Source organism: Lissotriton vulgaris, chromosome 11, assembly GCF_964263255.1.
Source record: "Lissotriton vulgaris chromosome 11, aLisVul1.2, whole genome shotgun sequence".
In the NCBI taxonomy this organism is placed as follows: Eukaryota; Metazoa; Chordata; class Amphibia; order Caudata; family Salamandridae; genus Lissotriton; species Lissotriton vulgaris.
In genome coordinates this window covers 54376531-54397489 of record NC_141699.1, presented here as the reverse complement: position 1 = coordinate 54397489, position 20959 = coordinate 54376531, and positions in this window count along the sequence as shown.

The following is a 20959-nucleotide window of genomic DNA, read 5'->3' as shown; positions in this document are numbered from 1 at the left end:
ATCTGACATACTCAGTCACGCCCAACACTGTCACATTGTGGACACAGTCAATTAGATATGTCTACAGTACACATACAAACACACACACAGACTGTTTTCAATGTTGAGGATTTTAAAATATGTAACAATACCATACACTGCAGATTGGGGCACACAGATAGACTAGTAATTCACGTTTCACAAACAAGCTGAAGATGCAGAATTATTTCACTGTCCACTCATCCAATGGTAAAACCCTTAGCCAATATGAACACAACAGACATCCACATTTTGAAATCTGAAAAATTGTACAATGGGTACACAGATGCAGTGACAATGCAAGCATGAATATGTACATCCACACATAAAATAATGCGCACTGTGACCAGTACAATGCAGATAACAGGATTTCTAATCCTGACATGCTTGTACATGCCAATAAAACAGTAGGTCATGTGCCCCTTAAGGTTAGCTCCACATGGGAGTCTGTCTTATTCATATAAAGGTCACTTCTAACATCTATAAAGTGCTTCCACACATGTACTGTACAAAAATACATCATTCACAGTAGTGTGTGCTCTGATGACCGATTAGTCAAAGGAGGCGTGTTAGATTTGGGGGTGTCTAGTTGGCACAGGTAGGTGCATGTGACAAATAGGGACCCTTGTCTCTAGTCAGGGTAAAGGGGTACACTCCTAAAATAACCCCTGCTTACCCCCATGGTAGCTTGGCATGAGTAGACAGGCTTATATCAGAGGTAGTGTGGAAAGCATTTTCGACCACATACAGTAACCCAGTGACAACACTACAGATGGTCACTGTGAGAAGTTGGCCTGATATATAATGTTCACTATTCTAGTGAGCACTTTGTATCAGTCCAAACAACCCTTATGGTGATTGGTTGTAAGTCAACCTTATAGACCAGCTATCCTAGTAGCGTGGATACGAGCAGTCTTCGGGCTAAACTCTAGAGGGCGTGTTAAGCCAGCTGTTAAACCATCACATATACCCCTTGAACACCAAGTGAAAGGACACCACACACGTGTTATGAAAATAAACAATGTATTTATTAGAATCACAACAGCCCTGTACTCTTTATGAGGACAGGGTACTAAGCACACAACAAAACTCTTATGAAAATACTTTAAGTTGCACAATTTACACAAATGCCCGAGGGGCACGAAAAACCATATACTATGAAAGTGGAATGCGAAATTACTAGCAGGTAAGTACTGTACTAATAGGCTTAGGAATCGCTAGGACTACGTTACTGAACCTTCAGATTACTAGTAGGAGGCCTAGGGGACTCGGGTGCAGAGTGTGCACTCTCACACGGGATGCGAGACAAAGTCTATGGGAGCTAGTAAAGACAAAGTTAGTGTTCTCGGGCGAACCCGATAAGGTAGGTCGAAAACGACAGTGGATCCTGACCCTTGGATAGTGAGGCTATGCTAGGGCACCAAAATGCCGAAGTTACCTAGCCCAGGGGCTGCAGCTGCATATGTCTCAAAAGACGTCGGGAATCCACGTAGACGAACCAGGAGCCTGAAGAAAAAAAGTTGCTGGCAGGCGACCAGTGAAGATTGTTCGATGGATCCAAGCCTGGATCAAAGAAGGATGACACCTGAAAGCAGAGGGGACCAAGTTCGTGACTACTAGCCAGTAGTCAGGTGGCACCAGGAGGGCACCGGATGATAGTCACCTCGACTAGGTGAGTGGGCGACGCTGGGCTCTGCAGTCTCACGGACCAGGAGGTGTTGTCGGCGACCAGGATGGAGGTGCGAGCTGTCCCACGATGGATGAAGCTGTCGACGTTGCTGGACCCAGGATTGGGGCAACAAGTCTTGGCAAATTCAAGCCCACGCGGTGGACGTAAAATGGCTTCTGGTGTGGACCAGGAGGGTCCGAGGTGCTCCTCTTTTGGAAGGGAGCAAGGGCCAGTCTGGAGCAACCAGACTAGCAGCAGTGATGTCGTCGTGCGTCGTTAAGAAGGCCACAAGCCAGCGGGCTAGTAGCCAAACAACCCGGTGAGCAGCAAAAAGCAGAAGGGCCCCACGCAGATCGTGGAGATGTGGTATTGGGTTCCCAAGGCCTACATGCTCCGAAGATAACCCACTTACACTGAAAGAACTGTTGGCACGGAAACTGAAAAATGCAAAGAACAAGTTTATTAAAACCCCATGGGGTGGTGGTACATTCCTACAGCACCCTTCGGTAATGCAAGAAGTATCACACCGAACATCGGTGTGACCCCCTCTTTTATACGTTTTACAGGTAATAAAAAGGACAGGCGGCACAAAGTTACAGAACATTATGTACATATATGGTCATGTTTTGGAACACTGCCAGCTCATTGGAGGGTTTCAAACCCACTGGTCAGTTTGCGGCACATTCCTAAGGGGTGACTGGTCAATGGGGTCTGCGCATGTACAGGCTTGACCATTACTAAAAATAGCCTGTTGCTGGGCAAACTCAAGTGGTCAGCAGTACGGACAACGGACTAAAGGCCATGCTGGCCACGAGGCCGCTCATGATCTAAGATGGCCGCCGTAACACACAAAATGGCGTTTCCAAGTATGGCCAATATCCACAGAAAACGTGTAGCTACAGCTAAGCGCTAACTTGGCCATCGCCAAATTATGACAGACGACCCTTTTAGCGTTCAGCTGAAGCTACCTCATAGTGAACATAGTCTGGGTGCTCATCTTCGATATCGATCAACATTATCTGGGCTACTTCTTTATGAAGCATCATTTTGTCATGAACAAGAGCTCGTCTTGATGGTATACAGGCTGATAGGCACATAGAACAAAAAGCTGGACACATTGAATACATAGACATATAGAAAACAATATCCCCACAAGAATACATAGAATCATTAGCAATTTCCAACCCCAAGTGGTAAGCATTGACCAGAACCACCCTGAATGAGTCCAAGTACCATTATCCGGATGTATTTCTGCAGCTATCTTATGCAGTTTCGAAATTGCATCATAAACGGATGGTGAGTTGTCAGGTACGTAAACACAGCAGCTACTTCCGATAATTCTACATGCCCCCTCACGATCGGCTAGAACTACGTCTAAAACCATCCTGTTCTGTAACGTAACAATTCTAGAAATGTGCTGTTCCTCAGTAATGTTCCCCAATGCGATACCAGTGTCATTTGCTACAGCCTCAACTACACGAGTCAGTCTTCGTATCTTTCGACTATTCAGAGCAGCCCCAACAAAAGAAAACAGTCCGAAATTAAAATCCACATACTGTTGCAAAGCAGTGTCTGTCTGGTCAATGTCATCTAACACAACGGCACGTTTAACACGGTTCAGTATAAAATCGTGGTACAAAATATAATCATTATGGTACATTGGTGGGGCAATGAATACAGGAGGCAGTACAAAAGATACATAGCAAGTACCTAACCATCCCAAAGGGAGCTGATGATACCCTTTGGTTCCACAAATAAAATACGTATTTCGTGATGCTACAAAAGATATACCATTCGGGCTGTCAAACGTTATTGTGGTATTACATTCGCTTTTCCCAACCGAAATCGTGCCTTTATTACGTATACACAAATCAGCTTTCGTAGCAATGACATTTATAACATGTGAGCTGGAGACATTTATGTTACGTTGATTGCTGTAAACACGTGGGGCAGAGATATTGTCGGGCCGGTATTCTTCCCATTCAAATCGAGTACCCTCAGCTCGCGGATACCCATCTCGGTCATGGTAGTATACTTTATTTAAACAGAAAAGCACCCCCCCTTTTGTTGGCCATCTCAAAGTGAAGAGCAGAGTGTACCAGGCATTGCAGGATCCATTATGTGAAAACGGGAGTGGAATGAGTGGAGTGCCCCCTTTCTTCTGGTGCCCAGGTAGCATCCCACACACCCAACAATTTGAAGTATTTGTCATATTATGCGTATGATGCAAGATCTGAATGAAGCTATTGTTCAGATAAGTTTGTCGGTGCCGTTCTTCATGGTAGGGCAAGGTGAAGTGAAAATGTTCAGATGGAGCCGGGGTAGTCGGCAGCAAATGTTCACGTGCGGGTACCACAAGTTCAACTACCCAGGCTATTACTGCTATTACCACAATCGTTAGAACAAAAAGGATGGCACCAAGTATTCGTTTACCCCGTGATGCAGACGACGCCATAGTTCAATTGCAGTTCAAAGAGTCTTAGATGTTCAAAAGTTCAGAAAGTTCACAAGTTCTCAAATGTACATATGTATATTATACCTAAAAAAGAAAAATACGGTGCTGAGCTCCGAGGTAGCCGTTGTTTTCTTCTCCGGGCCAAGACGGGTGTCGCTACACTTGACAGAACTGATCCCCCCCCCTTGGGATTCCCGGTTTCCGTTTCACAAACCTGGAGCGGTAACCAACCAGTTTCAAAAACAACCCAAAAATTCTTGTTATCGTGGCCGTAGATTGTAGTGTTCTTGTCCAGCAACAGTGTGGTCCGGGAAGGCTCCCTCAGCTTCGGCCGATGTCACCGCTGGGCTCTTTTCCTTATCCAGAATCTCTTTATAGTCGGTCAACACAGCAGGATTTACCAGGTCGGGAGAGACACGACGGCAGTGGGTTGAGTGTATCCACCGCTTCCTGTTGGTCACTCGTACAGCCGTTCGAGTAGCCAGGAGGACCTGCTCGGGGCCACGCCACCTCGGTTCCAAGCTATTCGTCCTCTCAAACGACCTGATCATTACATGATCACCAGGGCGAAGATCATGGCCCTCTCCAGTAGAGTTGTCAGGGAGCGCTTCTCGAACCTGTTGATGAATAGAAAGCAAATCATTTGTTAATCGTGCCAAATAATCGTTCATCATTATACAAGGCACATCATGTATCAATCGCAGCTTGGGCACCCCCCAGATATTCATAGGCCTTCCAAACACCACTTCATATGGTGTGAGGCCTGTTCGAGAGTGGGGCACTGATCTAAGAGAGAGTAATGCTAGCGGTAAGGCATCCGGCCATTTCAATGGCGTGGACGCCACGATCTTAGCCAATTTTAGTTTCAACGTAGCATTATACCGCTCTACAAGACCTGCCGACTGAGGGTGGAACACAGCATGAATCTTCTGCTGGATCCCTAACCCCTTCAGCACGTATTCCACAATTTTCCCGACAAAATGAGGCCCATTGTCGCTCCACAAAAATTTGCAAATTCCGAATCAAGGGAAGTACTCCTTGAGCAACACCTTAGCTGTTGTCAGTGCTGTATTATCTTTCGTGGGGAAGGCCTCAACCCATTTGCTAAAAGCACATACCACCACTAAGACATACTTCAGGTTATTGCAGCGCTCAAGCTGGATATAATCCATTTGGAGTACCTCGAATGGTGCAGAAGGTGGAACGAACCCTCCTTTCGGAGTATGGGTCCCCTTAGCAGGATTGTGCTGCAAACATATCAGACAGGTCTGCACTACTCTCTTGGCTGTATTAGCTATCTCGGGATGCTCCCAAACTCGTGTTAACAATCGAGTAATTGCAAGAGCCCCCACGTGCGCTAACCCATGTGTCATTTGGACCATCGCTTGCAAGTAAGCTGCAGGCAATTTCCATTTCTCCATGTCCTTGCTTCTCCAACACCCTTCATTATCTAGTACCCCATCAGTTGCCCATGCCGCGAGTTCTGATTCGGTAGCTGATTTCTGAATGTCCAATATTTCTGCTCTAGCATCATTCCATCGCTCTGCTTGGGATTTGGTCATGTACATGGGGGAGTCAGCTCGGGACATAGCCGTTTGTCTCGCTATGCTATCCGCAAAGGCATTTCCCTGACCTACTTCATCAGTAATCTTTTTATGGGCGCTACATTTAATTATCGCTACTTTCTTTGGACAAAGCAACGCGTTGAGGAGATCACGCACTAACTCTCCGTGCATAATGTGTACTCCATGAGAAGTTAAAAACCCACGCTCTCTCCAGAGTAGACCAAAGTCATGTGCTACTCCGAAGGCGTACCGGCTGTCTGTGTATATGTTCACACATAGGCCAGCACTCAATTCGCAGGCTCTTGTCAGGGCTATCAGCTCCGCTGCTTGAGCCGATTTCTGTGGTATTCTAGCTGTTTCCACCACTGTCTTAAGTGTCGTTATTGCATAGGCTGCGGAAGTTGTGCCATCTGGCAGCCTCAGACATGATCCATCAACCCATAGTTCCCCATCCACATCTGGAAGTGGCCTATCCTGTAGGTCAACACGACCCTTTGTCTGTTCCTCGGTCAGGAAAACACAGTCATGGTGTTTTTCTTCCTGACCCTCCTCCACCGGATAGGGCAATAAAGTGGCAGGGTTCAGAGTAGCACATCTTTTTAGTGTGATATGTGGCGCCAGCAGGGTAAGCTCGTATCCTGTTAACCGTGCACTCGTGAGATATTGGGTCTTTGTTTGATTTAGCAGGGCATCTACTGCGTGGGGAACTAGCACCAATAATTTGTGCGATAACACTATTCCCTCACTCTGCCGTATCGCTACTGCTGTTGCTGCAACTGCTCGGAAACACCCAGGTAACCCTCGCGCTACAGGATCAAGAATGGCAGAGAAGTATGCACATGGCCTCTGCTTGTCCCCGTGTGCCTGCACTAACACTTGTAGCGCACACCCATCTTTCTCGTGCACGTACAATGTAAAAATCTTCGTATAATCTGGTGTACCTAATACGGGTGCAGAGCAAAGGGCTTGTCTCAATTGATCAAAAGCATTTTGACATTCATCTGTCCATTCAAGGGGCATTGGTGTAGTTTTGGACAGTAATGCTAACAAAGGCTTGATGATGTGCGAAAACCCCATGATCCACTGCCTACAAAAGGACGTCAACCCTATGAAGGCGCGTACATCTCTCTGTGTGCGGGGGACTGGTGTATCTAAAATCGCCTGAATTCGATCTGATGTTAATGCACGCCCCTCCTTAGACAAAAGATGACCGAGGTAGGTCACCTTGGGTCTACAGTATTGTAACTTTTTCTTAGAAACCTTATGATTATTCTGTGCCAAAAAGGAAAGCAGCGCAATCGTACTCTCCTCACATTGCGCGTAAGAATCTGCAGCAAGCAGAAGGTCATCCACATATTGGATAAGGACAACCCCTGATTGTAACTCAAAGGAATCAAGCTGTCTTTTCAAAGCCTGGCTATAGATACTCGGGCTCTCAGTGTAACCTTGAGGAACACGACAAAATCTATACGATTTATTATTTAGCGTGAAACCAAACAGATATCTGCTATCGGGATGGACAGGGATGGAAAAGAAAGCGTTTTTCAAGTCAATTACACTAAAGGTCGTTGCCGTTGGTGGTACCAGCGTAAGCAAGGTCGTAATGTCGGACACCACCGGGTATTGGGGAACGACAATTTTGTTGATCTCTCTCAAGTCAATAATAAAGAGATAGACTTTGTCGTCAGTATCTCTTTTAAGAATCGGGAGAATAGGGCTGTTACAGACATTATAAGAAACCTCTTCCACCACCCCAGCAGCAATCAAGTCTTGGACAATATGAGTCAGGGCAATTTCACCTTCCTTCGAAATCTTATACTGTGGCACCCGTGGCAAAGAGGCCCCCTCCTTAACAGTAATATGAATAGGTGGAATACGCATCTCCCCCACATCCGTGTCTGAGGTCACCCATAACGTGTGCGGGAGAGAGGCCAAAGCGGGAATATCCGATATGGTATAGAACCTATTCGGATCAGGGTAATTGTCATTCAGGATAACCCGCACTTCTTCAGGAGCGCACCGTATCGTCGCTCGAAAATATTTAAGCAAATCAAGGCCCAAAATATTATCTGGGGTATAGGGAGATAACAAAAATTGGCCAAAACTAAAAAATTTATCAAGACAGAGTGCAAGGGGTTTAGACAAAGGGCTAGGGGAGGGTGTGCCATCGAACCCTACACATGTTATCATTTCGCCAGACAGGGGAGCCCTCGGAACCAATTTCTTTGACAAGGCGCTACGAGTAGCTCCGGTGTCAACTAAGAATTGATCAGTAGAACCCAAAATGCCCGCTGTTACATATGGACCTTCCTGATCTACCGGCACTTCAATTGGCTCCGCACCCCATTCTACGCAGTCCTATGCATGTACATAATCCTGGTGCTCCACATTCTCACCCTCTGAAATCTGATATTGGTTCCGTCTATCAAAAGTATTTCGTTCATCCTGGCCACGGCCCCCTTGCTCAGCCCTTCCACGATCATCTCCGCCACCTCTCGCCCCCGTATAACCACCCCGCGACCTACCACCTCCTCGACCACGCTGGCTACGTTGTTCCCATAGTACCGGACAATCCTCAGCCTAATGACCAAACTCCTTACAATAAGCACAATGATCCTCCGCAATATCCGTACGACCATACGACGAGTTTCCTCCACCTCGTCTACCCCTATCGTTCCCTCTACCCTGTGTTCCACGAACCTGTGCCAACATCACCTTCGTTTTCAATTCTTTCGCTTTCTTATCAACACTTTCTTTAGCCTCCAACTCCTGCCGCTCATAATACTGAGCCATAGTTAACAAAGACGCAGGGGTCGCCGTGGCCCAGGAACTTTCACTCGACTTCAATCGTTTGGCAATCTCCGGCAGGAGATTAGCCACATACTTATCTACAAACAAATGCCGACCTGTATCATCTGTTAAAGATTGACCACTGTAATCGTGAAACGCCTCTTCAAAGCGTGTAAAAAAGTCTGAAACCGTTTCATCTGGCTTTTGTTTACACGAAGCTAACATGGTCCAATCTATCTTTTTAGAAGGTATGAGCGTTTTTAATTTAACCAAAATGGCCGTTGGAAGGTCTAAAATCAGCTGGCAAGGCTTGCATGCTGGTTTCCTCTCTAAGTCAGCTTGATTAATCTCTTTCCATGTACCCCCTAGTATTGTCTCATCATTGTTTTTACGAATTTGTCTCCACATGTCAGGCAGAAGTATTAACCCAAAAAACAAATCTATATCAACCAGAGTCATCACACAAGAAGAAATAGCCCCTTCCACCCCTTCATAGAATGCTGCCGGATTTTTACGAAGATCAGGTAGAGAAGTTTTTTAACGCCATAAGATCCGCTCTATTCCAAGGCGTATACACCCAATTATATACAAAATACCCCTTCGCATCCTTTGACCTTCTATCATCATCTGTACCTTCCCCCTTTGGTGGAACATACAAAGGTGCAGCTTCACGCATAGGCATAACATGCATTGCAGAACTCTTATCTGAACCCCGGAGAGAACACACCTTAGACTGCCCGTCGGATTCCAGCCCGGACTCCTTAAGCTTTTTCCGCTCGTCCCGCAATCTGATGGTCTCATCTCGCAGCTTGATCAGTTGCTTGTAAAAGGCATCGACATCTGCAAGAACAAATACACCTGTTTCTAGATTCTCACGATGAACTGACACATCCTTAGGTTCTAACGTATCTGAAATTTTACGAAATGAGGTAACAACTTCGTCTGCCAAAGTGGACATAAAATACAATAACTCTTGGTCTGTCCAGGTACTCCTTTCAGAAATAATTTCAGACTGAGAAGCATACATCGTATTCACTCTACGAGCCCAACTACGTAAATGTGCGGATCTCTCCGCCGAAAACCTGAGACCAGATACCCCTTTCTTTCCCGACTTATCCTGTCCTTCATCATCCGATTCTGCAAGAGGAGCCGTAGGCGAAACGTACGGAGGCGGTGATCGATCTAGTAAAGAAAAATCATCAATTTCATTATTAAGGACAGGATAAAGCGGTCGACGAATAGGGAATTGACCCGTCGTTTGCAATTTACGTTCCCGTTCCTCCCTCTCTTTATTTTCCTGCTCCTCTTTTTCCTCAAGCTGTAAAGCCTTATCCCGAGCAGCCTTACGCTGCTCTTTGTCCACCAAGGCAACTTCACGTTTCATTCGCTCACGCACCGCTTTCTCCCACATTCGCACACAATCAAACATATTTTGTCTAGACCTTCGTTGAAACAAACATTGCTCCACAAATTGCACTTTACGTAAATCGAACGACCCATGTAGTGGCCATTGCAATTCAGGATCTGATCTTGTATACTTATTCCATAATTTACTGTACATTATAGGGGGAAGGCCAAATTTAATGTACATTTCTCGATTCGGTGTTCCTTCTGGGGGAGCCGGCTGTGATTCAGCTAACCTAATTGTGGTACCATTTCCAAAACAGCACATTCCTTGGAGTGTGCTTAAAACAGGCATGTTCAAAAAGTATCACGAAAGCGCGATACCATATAAAATGGCACTTACAGTACTTCACACAAATGTGCCGCTCAAAGGGAAAAAAACAAAATTAGAGAAACATCTCTACATGCCTGCCTATGTGAAGTGCACTACACATATACTTTTTCAAAGATCACAATTTCACAAATTCACAAATTCACAAATGTTAGCTAACTCAAATCAAAATCATAGATCATAGAACTTCGGCAAGCGTCCGTGGACTACCTTACCGATCACAAATCATAGAACTTCAGTAAGCGTCCGCAGACTACCTTACCGATCACAAATCATAGAACTTCAGTAAGCGTCCGCAGACTACCTTACCGATCACAAATCTTACCCAAAGCCTCAAAGGTCCAGTTTCCAACTGCCAAGGTCTTGTAATCAAATCAGCCAAACGGCGCTTTATCCAGCAACACGAACAATCGAGGACTCAGTCGGAGACCGGCGCCACCTGGAAGGTCAGATCGGAAGGAAAGGAAAAAACACCGTGGGTGCCAAGACTCGGGTCACTCAGTGGCAGCGCGCGTCCATGGCGAGTATCCAGACCTTCGTCACGACCTCTCCTTCGGGCATCCGAGTCGCCGATGAGTCCCACCAGAGTCGCCAATTTGTGGTATTGGGTTCCCAAGGCCTACATGCTCCGAAGATAACCCACTTACACTGAAAGAACTGTTGGCACGGAAACTGAAAAATGCAAAGAACAAGTTTATTAAAACCCCATGGGGTGGTGGTACATTCCTACAGCACCCTTCGGTAATGCAAGAAGTATCACACCGAACATCGGTGTGACCCCCTCTTTTATACGTTTTACAGGTAATAAAAAGGACAGGCGGCACAAAGTTACAGAACATTATGTACATATATGGTCATGTTTTGGAACACTGCCAGCTCATTGGAGGGTTTCAAACCCACTGGTCAGTTTGCGGCACATTCCTAAGGGGTGACTGGTCAATGGGGTCTGCGCATGTACAGGCTTGACCATTACTAAAAATAGCCTGTTGCTGGGCAAACTCAAGTGGTCAGCAGTACGGACAACGGACTAAAGGCCATGCTGGCCACGAGGCCGCTCATGATCTAAGATGGCCGCCGTAACACACAAAATGGCGTTTCCAAGTATGGCCAATATCCACAGAAAACGTGTAGCTACAGCTAAGCGCTAACTTGGCCATCGCCAAATTACGACAGAGATGCTGGGAGGCTGGACTTCGGTGCTGGAGCTGCTCAGGGTCGGGGCTTCTTTGACCCCAAAGCACTCACCAGAGGATCCCTCGGCGGTCGTGCTGGATAGAAGTCGTGCAGTTCTGATGATGGCCGGTCCCTCGAGGTCTCGTCGCACCTACGGTTCTCAGCTTAGCTGTAGAGGTAGGTAGAGGTCAGAGGTGCCAGGGAAGCCGGGTCTCGTCGTGCTGGTCGGTCGGATTCCTGAGGAAGGACGTGCAGCAAACCGCAGAGTTCTTGGATGGTGCCTGTGGATGCAGGGTGACTACTCGTTAGCCACAAGGGAGAAATCTTGAGAAGAAGTCGAGAGTTCCTTTCGTAGAAAGTAGTTTCTTGATTCAAAGATGATCTAATTTGGAAGGGTCCCCGCTCCTGCTGTGGTAAATATATTTTACCTATGCTATTTTTCCGTATAATTATCAATACAAGATAGCTCATTTAAATGAGAGGCCGAGTCAGTGGTATCTGAGTCATACGGGCTTTAATGGATTAATCCTCAAGGATGGAGCATCATGTTCCATCACCTCTAAGGTTCAGGAAGGGACAGTCAACGTTGTATTAACATTACACATTATATATAGTAAAACTTTACAATTGAATCCAATACAGTAGGCGTAACAGGTGAAAAGAGAGAGATAAGAACACATGTGCGTAAGAGGAGGCGTGAAAAGAGGCGTACACATGGGCGTGCACTGTACATGTCAGAGAAACATCACAAGATACTTCACATGGGGGTGGATGCATAGAGAAAAGTTGCAGAATCAGCAGAAACCCTTCACCTGTATGCGTGCGCAACTAGTATGACGTGTAACTGGGGGCTTTGACTTTAGCACTAGTGGAGGAGACTGGTCTCTGGAGTGTCAGGGCAACCTGTACCTATAGCATATCTGGTATCTGGTGTTTGGTGGATGTAATGTCTCGAGTAAAAGGTCTCTCGGGCAGGGGCCATTCAATACTGAATGCTGGTGCATGCATACGCGTCTTGGTGCAATGCGCGGAGCCATGGGCCTACCATGGTAACGGGTTCAGTAAATCACTTGCAAGGAGGACAGGAAGGCCGGGCCCTTTGCTCTGCAGCCGGGAATATGTTTACCCATTTCACTAGACTGGAATGTGTTTTCGAGGAGGCTGAGCAGATACCTGTAGGCAAAACATGAATTTGGCAGGCAGTCCAGGCCGAGCCGGGCACCGCTGCGCTGGCAGGAAGTAAGGCAGGGGTCAGGGATGCGTACAGCTTTCGGAGACAGGAGAGATGAGGCATAGAGGCCTCGTTTAAGGGCCTAGCTCGACTGGGCCAGGAAACATGGAGAAAACGTGTGCGAATTTCAGAAGTGCACCATATAAAGACGGTGGCACCGTATGCCTAGGAACATAATTAACGGGATTTCTTGGTATGGTTGGATAGGTAACATGTTAAGGATGGACGCAAATGTATTTGCGTCTTTCTAGCATGTATAGAACAGAAGCTACACGACATACATGGAACATGGGTGCATGGATAGGGTGAGAGTGGGGGACACATTAGCTACCTGAAAATTTCTATTACCTCACTGCCTTTATCCTAAAGAAAGGGGTGGGTACGTGACTAGGTCCTGCCCTAGGGGTGGGACCAGGAAGGGGGGTGGTTACACCCCCCTCCCATGCCGGGCTTTCCCCAGGCCAGGGGCTGGTGTGCCCCTGGAACTGGTTCTAGCCGGCAGATGCGTAGTGAGCACCGGGGTGCCACTCTGCAGTCACCTTCCTGTAAAGCCCTGCCTACCCAGGATACACAAATCCCTGTCTGGGATGGTGCTAGCACCGCCCCTGACAGGAAACCCTTTGTCCAAGCTCTCCTCGCTGGAAGGACTCCCAGCAGCAGGAGGTCAGACTCGTGTCTGTGGTGGCAGCATCCATTTTGTGGAGCTGAGGCTTCAGTTAACTTTCACCGGGGTTCACAGTTACATACATGTCGTGTCCCTCTAGAAGGGTGGAATGCTAACCCAGTCGCCAGAATTGGCGAGGGGTTAGTATTCCAATTCGTATGACACCTTACTCGACATGTTTTGATAAAGCAATACCAAAGATAGCATTTAACCGCGAGGATTATAATGCACTTAAGAGAATATGGTATGCGTTATCATGGAACAGCTATTAGGACTTGGTTCCGCAAGCTGCAAACAGGCTCAGCTCATGCCAGAGCACCATTTCACCCGATTCCAAGCACTCTGCCTTCAGGATTGTCAAGGCCTGCCATAGGAGTGACTGATAGGAATCTGTATGTCCATTTTTAGGGTTAGATATAGGTATACTATATCTAAAGCAAAGGGTGATTACACCACCTTGCCCCAGCTGTTGTTCAGCCAGTTGTGTCAGATTTAGATGGCCATCCAGGGGTGGCATAATACATGCTTCAGCCCCTGGTAGGCCCTGGGTACACCTATGCCCTGAGTTACAGGGTCTGATAAGGTGGCCCAGTACCAATTGGAAATGTACCTAAGGTACATGGAATCCATTTTAGAGAGAGAGCAGTAGGCCTGGGGTCCTGATTGGCAGGGCCCCAGGTCAACTAAGTCAGAAAACCAGCAAAAGACCAGGCAAAAAGTTGGGGGCAATCATAGTCAGGTATCCACCTTCCTACACAACCCCCCCCCCCCCCCCCCCCAAACGAAAGGAGATAAGGCTATCCTTGACCAGGTAAGCCTATATTGCCTGAGTGGCCATATGAGGTGGTACATGCACTGGCATGGTTAACCCCTGTATCATGGTCCACTAAGCAACCCCTCACCCTAAGGGTATCTGAAGGTCTCCACCATAGGGAATCACTACCTGTGGTGTGCTTTGGCAAAGTAAAAGGCTGTTGGGGGAATGGAGTACTGAAGTGAGACTCCACTACTGTTGGGCTCAACTTCCTCCAATCACTATCCACCATATGTGTCTTTCTTTCCAGTACTGAGTTGCTATGAGCTCTCAGGGTCAACCTCTGGCTACCTAAAGCTGGAGGCTGAGTCCCTCTGTTTGGCTTACTGGAGGGACAGGTCAGGTTTGGGGTTTTTAGGCCCCAGGTTTGGCTGTGCCCAACAGTGTCCAGCTGTGGGAGGTACCTAATTACTTTTAAGGGGGATCCCTCAGGAGTCTGTTTTATTTTCACTTGGCTAGGGCTACTAGCTTCAGTGATCCTAATCTGCTGATTGGGGATTTTTGGACAGGGGGCCCTTTGGGGTCCACCACTTACCTCCCTGACCTTTACAGCCCTGGGCTGATGGAGGCAGGGTTGAGAGGTGCAGGCTACCTGCTCCAGACTGGGTCCCACCTGAGAAGGTTCCACTGCCATCAGGGGCTCTGCCAGGCTAGGCCTGACTACCTCTGGGGCCGTTCCTTCACCAGGGGTAGAGTCAGTTCCCTGAGGAGGCTGGCTCTCACCTAGTGTCTGGGAGGGGGAAGACTTTTCCTCCTCCTCAATGCTCTCAGTTTGGATGGAGTGATCCATTGTTTTAGGCTTCACAACCCCACTATCTGTCTGAGTAGGGGTTGAGACCATTTCAACCTTGCCAACCTTTTCAGGATAGCACTCAGTCTGTGTTTGGGCTGTGACTGTCACAGCCCTCCTGAAAAGGTTGGCAAGGTTGAAATGGTCTCAGCCCCTACTCAGACAGATAGTGGGGTTGTGAAGCCTGAAACAATGGATCACTCCACCCAAACTGAGAGCATTGAGGAGGAGGAAAAGTCTTCCCCCTCCCAGACACTAGGTGAGAGCCAGCCTCCTCAGGGAACTGACTCTACACCACCTTGCCCCAGCTGTCGTGCAGCCAGTTGTGTCAGATTTAGATGGCCATCCAGGGGTGGCATAATACATGCTTCAGCCCCTGGTAGGCCCTGGGTACACCCATGCCCTGAGTTACAGGGCCTCATAAGGTGGCCCTGTACCAATTGGAAATGTACCTAAGGTACATGGAATCCATTTTAGAGAGAGAGCAGTAGGCCTGGGGTCCTGATTGGCAGGGCCCCAGGTCAACTAAGTCAGAAAACCAGCAAAACACCAGGCAAAAAGTTGGGGGCAACCATAGTCAGGTATCCACCTTCCTACAGTCACCACATATTTGTATATAAATATAAGTATTCTTTATATAGATTTAACACAAGACCATAAACAACAAAATTCCACAATACTATACTTAAGATGGTAGTTCTGTTCAGTTCTTAAAATGCGACACTTTGCGTCAATATACCCTACGATGCGTTGCGCTTCCACAACAAGCAAGGTTGCAGCGATCGAAATGTGGCAAAGTTCAGGTGCAAAGAAATAAAGACGTGAAGATTTTCCAGATGCGGCACGCTTCTCGGATGATGCGAGAAGTCTCGATTCGATGCATCAGCTGCAGCGGCGACACCCGTGTTCAGTGATGCGATGGCAACAGCTTCAGCTGCGACAGTCTTCTCCGACGTTTGCGAGAAGCTTCCGCACAATGCGACAACTACAGTGGCGACATCCAAGATCCGAAAGCAGCAGCTCCGACGGCAGCGTGCTTCTCCGGGGATGTGAGGCTCTTTCCTCGATGCGGTGCAATACGACAGCTAAGGCGCCGACATTCAAGATGCGACAGCAGCAGCAGCGACGGCAACACGCTTCTTCCTCGTTGTGAGACACTATTCTTGATGCGGTGCAATACGACAGCAACAGCGGCGACACCCTTGTTCAGAGATGCGGCGGCAGCAGCAGGGACGATGACACGCTTCTTCTTCATTGGGAGCCGCTTCTCTCGATGCGGTGCAATACGACAGTTACAGCAACGACATTCAAGATGCAACAGCAGCAGCAGCGATGGCGACATGCTTCTTCCTCGTTGCGAGACACTACTCTTGATGCGATGCAATACGACAGCTACAACGGCGACACCCTTGTTCAGAGATGCAATGGCATCAGCAGTGACGGTGACACGCTTCTTCCTTGTTGAGTCGCGCTTCCAGCTCCTTGCGACACACAGTCCCTCAGAAGGCCCAAAACAGCAGCAAGCGCTTCCAAAGAACTCGAGGGAGCTGGGGGAGAATGTTGTTGTCTCTGAGACTTCAGCAGGAGGCAAGCTCTTTTCCAAGCCCTTGGAAATCATTCACAAGTGGAATGTAAAGCACACAAAGTTCTTTCTCCTCTCTTTGGTAGTCAGGCAACCACTGCAGGCCAATCCCCTAAGCAGCACTTGAGCTTAGGAATAGTATCTACTCAGTTTCTTCAGGTTCCCATCCTCAGCAGAGGTTTCTTCTTGTAGTCCAAAAGTGATCTAATTTCTTGGGATCAGGGTTCCAATATTTATACCCCAAAATACTTTGTCCTCTGAAGGCAGAGGGGCCTTTGTCCAGTCCAAACGAGTTTTGGAGCACTCTGTTTACATGATTCCTTCTTTCCTTTCACAGTGCAGGGCAGAAACATCAGACGCCCCACAGGAGGTGGAGCCAGCATAGTGGAGGGAAATCACAGCCCTGGAGCACTTTGTTGACATGATTCCTTCTCTTCTTTCACAGTGCAGGGCGAAGACATTAGACGCACCACAGAGGGTGGAGCCAGCACTGTGGGGGGCACGCACAGTCCTATTCAGGTTTCAGGTGCAACTCCTCCCTCCCATCTAGATGCAGATCACCACTGGGTGGACTCACTCTGTCTCCTGGAATCCCCCAGCCCTGTCACTCAAACTCCAGACAAGGAATACACAACCTAGCAGAGGCAGGCTTGGATAATTAGACAAGAAAATACCTACTTTCTAAAAGTGGTATTTTCAAACACAGAATGTTAAAACCAACTTCACTAAAAGATGCATTTTATTATTCTGAGTCCAGGCATACTAAACTTGAATTGATCCCTGTGTTCCCTGAGTAGTTAGGATCATAACCTAGTTCTAGGACACCCCCGCGCCGCACGGCCACCAGCTGCTGCGTGTGCTTCCCCGCTCTGTGCCTCGCTGCCCCGGCTCCGCCGCGTGACCACACCCCCTGCCACCGAGCGGCATGGTCTGTGCAAGCTTGCGTTCCTGTCCCTGTGATTGTAATTGGATTGCATTGAACTGTTGTGACTTGTTCCTGTATTGTTCTCTTTCCCCCAGTTGTGCCTGTTTTTCCTCCGTTTTTCTGCCATCCCCATCTCTTCCCTCCCCGTTCCCCGCTTCCCGCCATCTCCGCTAGCCCCGCCCCTTTCTTTGTGTACCCTCCCCGCTCCCGCCTCCCAGCTGCTCCGCCCCCCCGCGCACTTCGCCATATATGGCGACCGTGCGAACGCGCAGCGGTCACGCGCAGCGGGCGTGCCGTTTGTGCGCCGAAGGCGCGCCAAAGGTAAGCCCGTCTACGCCCGTCCGCGCCTGGACCGCGCCCAGTGCCAGGACCCCTGGCCCTCGAAGACCCCGGCCGACCCGCCTGACGTACACCGCCGCCAACCTCATCGCACTCAACGCCGGTCGACACCCAGGGTGCTACCACGCCACCCCACGACGCACCCACGGACCCTTCAGCTGCCACGCCTGCAAGTTCACCTGCATCCGGACCTGCGTCGCACCAGCACCCGCAAAGTCGAACACCAGCAGCACCCACCTCAAGTGCATCCTGCTCAACACCCGCTCCGTCCACAGACACGCCATCGAACTCTGGAACCTCCTCGACACCACAGCCCCTGACGTTGCCTTCCTCACGGAGACCTGGATGAACGTCTCCTCAGCACCCGACACCGCCATCGCTATCCCAGAGGGCTACAAGATCATCCGGAGGGACCGCACCGCCAACCAGATGGGAGGAGGCATCGCCATCATCCACAGGAACACCATCCGCATCACGACCAGCACCGACAACACCCTTACCACCGCCGAACACCTGCATTTCCAGATCCACACCGACCCGAAGAACACCCTCAGAGGCACCCTGATCTACCGGCCTCCGGGACCACAGCGAGGACATCGCCGACCTCATCAGCCCGCTTGCCCTCCCCTCCGCTGACTACATCCTCCTGGGGGACCTCAACTTCCACCTGGAGAACAACAACGACCGCAATACCAGCACCCTGCTCGACAACCTCGCCAATCTTGGACTCAAGCAGCTGGTGTCCACCCCCACCCACCTCGCCGGACACACACTCAACGCAGTCTTCTCATCCAGCACAGACATCGCCTTCAGCCACGCCACAGAGCTTCAATGGACGGACCACAGCTGTGTCCACTTCACCTTCAAAAGAACGACGACCCACCACCACCAGCAACAGGTTGCCCGCAGAAGCTGGAACAAGATCACAGCCGACCAGCTCGCCACCTCCTTGAGCCAGCACCCTCCTTCCAGCTCAGCGAACCCCAGCCAGGCCGCAGACAACCTCACGAAGTGGATCAGCAACTGCGCGGACAAGCTCGCCCCACTGAGGACCCCGCCCAGCAGACCCGGCAGCAAGAAAGCCCCATGGTTCACCGACGAACTCAAGAGCTCCAAGAAGAACTGCCGAGCCCTCGAGAAAGTCTGGAGAAGGGAACCAACACCGGACAACAGGACCACCTTCAAGCTTGCCACCCGGAAGCACCACCAGCTGATTCGCGCCGCCAAGAAAACTGCATTCAAGGACAGGCTGGACAACAACGCACACAACTGCAAGGAACTCTTCAACATCGTGAAAGAGTTCTCCAACCCCAGCGCAGGAAACAACGACATCACCCCATCGCAAGACCTCTGCAAATCCCTCGCCTCATACTTCCACAAGAAGATCGCGGACATACACAACAGCTTCAACAACCAACCAACGCACACCACGACCGAACCACCACCACCCACCACCACCCTCCGCGCCTGGACTCCGATCAGCGCCGAAGACACCGTCCGCACGATGAACTCCATCCACTCAGGATCTCCGACCGACCCCTGCCCCCACCACATCTTCAACAAGGCCGACGCTGTCATCGCACCCCACCTGCGAGACATCATCAACACATCCTTCTACACCGCCATCTTCCCCGAGAGCTGGAAGCACGCCGAACTCAGCGCTCTACTCAAGAAACCCACAGCGGACCCCACCGAACTCAATAATTACCGCCCCATCTCGCTCCTCCCGTTTCCAGCCAAAGTCATCGAGAAGACCGTCAACAAGCAGCTGGCCGCCTTCCTTGAGACGAATGGATCCCTCAACCCCTCACAGTCTGGCTTCCGAGCCAACCACAGCACCGAGACCGCCCTCATCGCCGCCACCGATGACATCCGAGCCCTGATGGGCAACGGAGAAACAGCGCCCCTCATCCTCCTAGACCTCTCCGCGGCATTCAACACTGTCTGCCACCGTACCCTAGTACAGCGCCTCAGCAACGTCGGAATCCAGGAGAAGGCTCTGGAATGGATCATCTCCTTCCTCAACGGAAGAACACAGAGAGTCCGCCTACCACCGTACAAGTCAGAGGACACCGAAGTCATCTGCGGCGTCCCTCAAGGATCCTCACTGAGCCCCACCCTCTTCAACGTCTACATGAGCCCCCTCGCGGCCATCGCACGCCAACACAACCTCAACATAATCTCCTACGCCGACAACACCCAGCTGATCCTCTCCCTGACCAACGACCCCGCCGCCGCCAGAGCCAATCTGCACGAAGGGATGAAAGAGGTAGCCGAGTGGATGACGACCAGCCGCCTGAAACTGAACTCAGACAAGACGGAGGTCCTCATCCTAGGCTCCTCGCCCTCCACCTGGGACGACTCCTGGTGGCCTCCCACCCTGGGCACCGCAACCTGGGCTTCATCCTGGACTCCTCCCTCTCCATGACCAGGCAAGTCAACGCCGTCTCCTCGGCGTGCTTCAACATCCTTCGCATGCTACGGAAGATCTTCTGGTGGATCCCCACCGAGACCAGGAAGACCGTCACCCAGGCCCTCGTCACCAGTCGACTGGACTACGGCAACGCCCTCTACGCCGGTACCACCGCCAAGCTCCAGAAGAGACTCCAGCGGATCCAGAACGCCTCAGCCAGACTCATCCTCGACGTCCCACGAACCAGCCACATCTCCGGACATCTCAGAGACCTGCATTGGCTCCCCGTCAACAAAAGAATCACCTTCCGCCCCCTCACCCACGCACACAAAGCCCTACACGACCAAGGCCCGAGCTACCTCAACAACCGAATCAACTTCTACGCTCCCAAACGCCACCTCCGCTCAGCCAACCACGCCCTCGCCGCCGTTCCCCGCATCCGAAGAGCGACAACAGGAGGAAGGTCCTTCTCCTACCTGGCCGCCAGGACCTGGAACTCCCTCCCGACCGACCTGCGCCTGACCCAAGACCACCTCTCCTTCAGGAAGAAGCTGAAGACCTGGCTGTTCGAGCAGTAAACAGCACCCCCTTCCCCCCAGCGCCTTGAGACCCTACGGGTAGGTAGTGCGCTCTATAAATGTCATTGATTGATTGATTGATAATAATCTAACTGCCCATTCTGGCCTATAGAGAACAGCGAGCATTGCAATAGTGAAACATGAAAATGGGAGCTCTGTGAAAACTCTTTGGCAACCAGGACACTTTAAACCTACCTCCTTTTGACTCTTGAAGGGCG